At 63.6% G+C, this 6,070-nt stretch overlaps 1 non-coding gene across 1 annotated transcript; it reads left to right on the top strand.

Moving 5' to 3' along the window:
• Nucleotides 1–1,022: 1,022 nt before the first annotated feature.
• LOC131865110 (5S ribosomal RNA) lies at nt 1,023–1,141 on the top strand. The gene has a single exon (XR_009363842.1). It is a non-coding gene; the product is annotated as a 5S ribosomal RNA (ribosomal RNA).
• The last annotated feature ends 4,929 nt before the right edge of the window (nt 1,142–6,070 follow it).

Consider the following 6,070-nt stretch of genomic DNA (forward strand, 5'->3'; position numbering starts at 1 on the left):
TGCCAAGGATCCAAGGTGGGTGCCAAGGAACCAAGGTGGGTGTCTGGGTGGGTGCCGAGGTGGGAGCCAGGGTGGGTCCCAAGGTGAGTGCAAAGGTGGGTGCCAGGGTCAAGGTGAGTGCCAATGTGGGTTCCAAGGTGCCAGGGTCAGGGTGAGTGCCAATGTGGGTTCAAAGGTGCTAAGTTGGGTGCGAGGTTGGGTGCGAGGGTGGGTGGGTGCCAAGGTGTGCTAGGTGGAAGCCCGGGTGGGTCGGCATCCCATGGGTGTCGAGTTGGGTGCCTGATGGGTGCTTCTTGTCAAGTTTTAGTCGTCGGGACTCATTTCGAGCCTTAGAGGTCGTTTCTTGTCCGGTTGCCCTGTCTTCGACCTGGGAACCCAATTTTGGTCCTCGGGTCCCATTTTTTTTTGTCTCGCATCCCACTTTTGGCCTGTGGCCTTTTCGGGGTCGATTCTCGTTTTGGGCATCAGAGCATGTTTCTTCTCCTAAAACCCAATATTTGTTTATTAAGTCTCGGAACACATTTTTGTTCTCGTGGACCCATCATGGGTCTTGGAACGCATTTGTGGTCCTTGGGTCCCATTTTGCATCCCGAAACTTGTGTTTTGGTGCTTGATCCCTATTTTGGGTGCCCACCTTGCACCAAGTGCGCACCCGGGGCAAACCGAGCGCCTTGGTGCACCGGGGCAAGATCGAGCGTGCACCCGAGGCGCCCCGAACATGCACCAAGGTGCACTCGGCCCACATGTGAGCGCAGGTCGTTGCGCCCGAGGTGGTGTGTGGGCACCGCGTTGCAGACGGGACACTGCACGCACACGACGCCCCGTCCAGGTGCACGCACGTAGGCCGGGCCGGGTGCACACCCGACGCCCTAGCAAGGTGCGCGCACCCGGGCAGGGCTCACACTTGGCGAACGGGGCGCACTTCGCGAGGGAGGGTGTGCACCTCGACGGGGGTGGGTGGCCGGGGTGGATTCGCACGTGGGTCGCGGTTTGCTAAGTACACACTGCGACAAGCTCATAACGGGTGCGATCATACCAGCGTTAGTGCACCGGATCCCATCAGAACTCCGCAGTTAAGCGCGCTTGGGCCGGAGTAGTACTGGGATGGGTGACCTCCCGGGAAGTCCCGGTGTTGCACCCTTTCTTAGTTTTTCGCCGGGCGTCGCAATGCTATTTGAATAAACCTTTTGCCCGTTTGCGTTCTCGTCGGGGCCGGGCCGGGCCGGGGTGCGCTGCCCGCACTACCGCGCGCGCGGGGGCGACACCGAGCGCGCACCCGAGGCGCCCCGAGCACACAGGCCACGGTGCAACCCGGGCGTTGTGCGCGCACCCCGGTGCGCCCGAGGTGCTGCGCGCGCACCCAGGTGAAATCGGTGTGCACCTCGGCCAGTGCGCGCTCGGTCGAGTCGCGCACGTTGGCCAAGGTGCACGGTGATGTTTCTTACTCTAAGGTTCCGCACCAGACGCCCGGGACAGGTGAGCGAAGCTGGGCGGGGCCGGGTGCGCGGCCGGGGCAGGTGCACGCAGCTGGAGAGAGCTTTGGAGCACACCAGAGGTGCGCACCTTGGAGCACACTTCGGAGCGCACCAATGATGCGCTCCATTCAAAAGTTTCCTGAAAAGGCAAAAAAAGTTGAGATTATAGAATTTCCCACTTGAGAGATTGTAAAAAAAAAAAATTTAAAATGAAGGAAACGCGGGTGCCAAGGTGTGCGCGCCCGGGTGCGCAGCCCAGCCAAGGTGTGCGCACCAAGGCGCCCACCCTGGCGAAGGTGCACGCAAGGTGCGCACCCGAGGCAAACCGGACAATTAACCCAACTTTCGACTTCGCGCGCACCTGCGCACCTTGGAGCGCACTTCGGAGCGCTCCTTGGTGCGCACCAATCTTGGGCACCTCGGAGTGCACCATGGCGCCCACCAAGGTGCGCACCCGGGGCAAACCGAGCTCCGACTTCGTGCGCACCTTGGAGCGCACGAAAGGTGCGCACCATGGCGCCCACCAAGGTGCGCAGCCCAGCCAAGGCGTGCGCATCAAGGTGCGCACCCTGGCGAAGGTGCGCACCCGGGGCAAACCGAGCTCCGACTTCGTGCGCACCTTGGAGCGCACAAAGGGTGCGCAACCCAGCCAAGGTGTGCGCACCCCGGGCAAACCGAGCTCCGAATCGTGCGCACCTTGGAGCACACTTCGGAGCCCTCCTTGGTGCGCACCGATGTTGCGCACCTCGGAGCGCACCCGGGGAAAACAATGCAATTAACCCGACTTTCGACTTCGTGGGCACCTCGGAGCGCTCTCGGGTTCGCACCTCGGAGCACACCGAGGTGCGCACCTTTGATGCGCTGCCTTCACCAATTTCCAGAAAAGGCAAGAAAACATTGAGAAGGTGTGCGCACCGAGGTGCCCACCCTGGCGAAGGTGCACGCGAGGTGCGCACCCGGGGCAAACCGGGCTCCGACTTCGTGCACGCCATGCTGCGCACCTTGGAGGGCCATGGTGCGCACCTTGGAGCACACTTCGGAGCGCTCAATGGTGCCCAACCCAGCCAAGGTGCCCACCGCGGCGAAGGTGCACGCGAGGTGCGCACCCGGGGCAAACCGGGCTCCGACTTCGTGCACGCCGCACCTTGGAGCACACTTCGGAGCGCTCCTTGGTGCGCACCAGGGCGCGCAACCCAGCCGAGGTGCCCACCCCGGCGAAGGTGCACGCGGGGTGCGCACCCGGGGCAAACCGGGCTCCGACTTCGTGCACGCCATGGTGCCCACCGCGCCAAGGTGCACGCGAGGTGCGCACCCGGGGCAAACCGGGCTCCGACTTCGTGCACGCCGCACCTTGGAGCACACTTCGGAGCGCTCCTTGGTGCGCACCAGGGCGCGCAACCCAGCCGAGGTGCCCACCCCGGCGAAGGTGCACGCGAGGTGCGCACCCGGGGCAAACCGGGCTCCGACTTCGTGCACGCCATGGTGCCCACCGCGGCGAAGGTGCACGCGAGGTGCGCACCCGGGGCAAACCGGGCTCCGACTTCGTGCACGCCGCACCTTGGAGCACACTTCGGAGCGCTCCTTGGTGCGCACCATGGTGCCCACCAGGGCGCGCAACCCCGCCGAAGGTGCACGCGAGGTGCGCACCCGGGGCAAACCGGGCTCCGACTTCGTGCACGCCGCACCTTGGAGCACACTTCGGAGCGCTCCTTGGTGCGCACCAGGGCGCGCAACCCCGCCGAAGGTGCACGCGAGGTGCGCACCCGGGGCAAACCGGGCTCCGACTTCGTGCACGCCATGGTGCGCACCAGGGTGCCCACCGCGGCGTAGGTGCGCACCCGGGGCAAACCGGGCTCCGACTTCGTGCACGCCGCACCTTGGAGCACACTTCGGAGCGCTCCTTGGTGCGCACCAGGGCGCGCAACCCAGCCGAGGTGCCCACCCCGGCGAAGGTGCACGCGAGGTGCGCACCCGGGGCAAACCGGGCTCCGACTTCGTGCACGCCATGGTGCCCACCGCGGCGAAGGTGCGCACCCGGGGCAAACCGGGCTAGGACTTCGTGCACGCCGCACCTTGGAGCACACTTTGGAGCGCTCCTTGGTGCGCACCATGGTGCCCACCAGGCCGCGCAACCCAGCCAAGGTGTGCGCACCAAGGTGCACGCGAGGTGCGCACCCGGGGCAAACCGGGGTCCGGCTTCGTGCACGCCGCACCTTGGAGCACACATCGGGGCGCTCCCGGGTTCGCACCGGCGTTGCGCACCGTGGTGGGCACCTCGGAGCGCACCGTGGTGGGCACCTCGGAGCACACCAAGGTGGGCAGCGAGGTGCGCACCTTTGATGCGATGCCTTCACTAATTTCCATAAAAGGCAAAAAAAAACGAGATTTTAAAATTTCCGTTTTGAAAGATAGTGAGAAAAAGGGAATGCTGGTGCCATCTTGAGCCCGCCCTGGTGCGCAGCCCAGCCAAGGTGTGCGCACCAAGGTGCCCACCCTGGCGAAGGTGCGCGCCCGGGCAATTAACCCAACTTCCAACTTCGCGCGCGCCAGGGTGGGAGCGCACCCAACAACCGGGCCTGGGAAGAGCCAATGCGAGAAACCCCACCAAACGCTCTGACAAAAAAAGAGGGGGCGCTCCAGTAACCCCGCTTCGGAGCGCACCCTGGGCAAACCCAGCCAGGGTGCCCACCCCGGCCAAGGTGCAGGCGAGGTGCGCACCCGGGGCAAACCGGGCTCCGACAACGTGCACGCCGCACCTTGGAGCACACTTCGTAGCGCTCCCGGGTGCGCACCTCAGAGCACACCAAGGTGGGCAGCGAGGTGCGCACCTTTGATGCGCTGCCTTCACTAATTTCCAGAAAAGGCAAAAAAAAGAGGAGATTTTAAAATTTCCGTTTTGAAAGATAGTGAAAAAAACGGAACGCGGGTGCCATCTTGAGCCCGCCCTGGTGCACAGCCCAGGTAAGGTGCCCACCCTGGCAAAGGTGCGCACCCGGGCAATTAACCCTACTTCCGACTTCGTGCGCGCCAGGGTGGCAACCGGGCCTGGGAAGAGCCAATGCGAGAAACCCCACCAAACGCTCCGACAAAAAAAGAGGCGGCGCTCCAATAACCCCGCTTCGGAGCGCAGCCGGGGCAAACCCAGCCAAGGTGCCCACCCCGACGAAGGTGCACGCGAGGTGCGCACCCGGGGCAAACCGGGCTCCGACAACGTGCACGCAGCACCTTGGAGCACACTTCGAAGCACTCCCGGGTGCCCACCGGCGTTGCGCACCGTGGTGGGCAGCGAGGTGCGCACCTTTGATGCGCTGCCTTCACTAATTTCCAGAAAAGGCAAAAAAAAATGAGATTTTAAAATTTCCGTTTTGAAAGATAGTGAAAAAAACGGAACGCGGGTGCCATCTTGAGCCCGCCCTGGTGCGCAGCCCAGGCAAGGCATGCGCACCAAGGTGCCCACCCGCGGTGCACGCCCGGGGCAAACCGGGCTCCGACTTCGTGCAGGCCGCACCTTGGAGCACACTTCGGAGCGCTCCTTGGTGCGCACCATGGTGCCCACCAGGGCGCACCCGGGGCAAACCGGGCTCCGACTTCGTGCACGCCGCACCTTGGAGCACACATCGGAGCGCTCCCAGGTTCGCACCAGCGTTGCGCACCTTTGATGCGCTGCCTTCACTAATTTCCAGAAAAGGCAAAAAAAAACGATATTTTAAAATTTCCGTTCTGAAAGATAGTGAAAAAAACGGAACGCGGGTGCCATCTTGAGCCCTTCCTGGTGCGCAGCCCAGGCAAGTTGTGCGCACCAAGGTGCCCACCCTGGCGGAGGTGCGCGCCCGGGGCAAACCGGGCTCCGACTTCGTGCACTGCATGGTGCCCACCAAGGCGCGCAACCCAGCCAAGGTGCCCACCGCAGCGAAGGTGCACGCGAGGTGCGCACCCGAGGTGCACACCCGGGGCAAACCGAGCTCCGACTTCGTGCACGCCGCACCTTGGAGCACACTTCAGAGCGCTCCTTGGTGCGCACCAGGGCGCGCAACCCAGCCAAGGTGCTCACCCCGGCGAAGGTGCACGCGAGGTGCGCACCCGGGGCAAGCCGGGCTCGGACTTCGTGCACGCCGCACCTTGGAGCACACATCGGAGCGCTCCCGGGTTCGCACCAGCATTGCGCACCTTTGATGCGCTGCCTTCACTAATTTCCAGAAAAGGCAAAAAAAAAAAAAAAACGAGATTTTAAAATTTCCGTTTTGAAAGATAGTGAAAAAAACGGAACGCGGGTGCCATCTTGAGCCCGCCCTGGTGTGCAGCCCAGGCAAGTTGTGCGCACCAAGGCACCCACCCTGGCCAAGGTGGGTCACGGGGTGGGTCCTAGGGTGGGTAACGGGGTGGGTACTAAGGTGCGTGCCAAGGTGGGTCATGGGGTGGGTGCCAAGGTGGGCACCAGGGTGGGTGTGCACCAACCCTAGCCAGGGTAGGTCACGGGGTGGTTGTCGGGGTGGGCGTCAAGGAGCCAAGGTGGGTGGCAAGTAGCCAAGTTGCGTGCCAAGGTGGGTGTCGGGGTGGGTGCCAAGGATCCAAGGTGGGTGCCAAGGAACCAAGGT

Source organism: Cryptomeria japonica, unplaced genomic scaffold (genome assembly GCF_030272615.1).
Source record: "Cryptomeria japonica unplaced genomic scaffold, Sugi_1.0 HiC_scaffold_101, whole genome shotgun sequence".
NCBI lineage: Eukaryota > Viridiplantae > Streptophyta > Pinopsida > Cupressales > Cupressaceae > Cryptomeria > Cryptomeria japonica.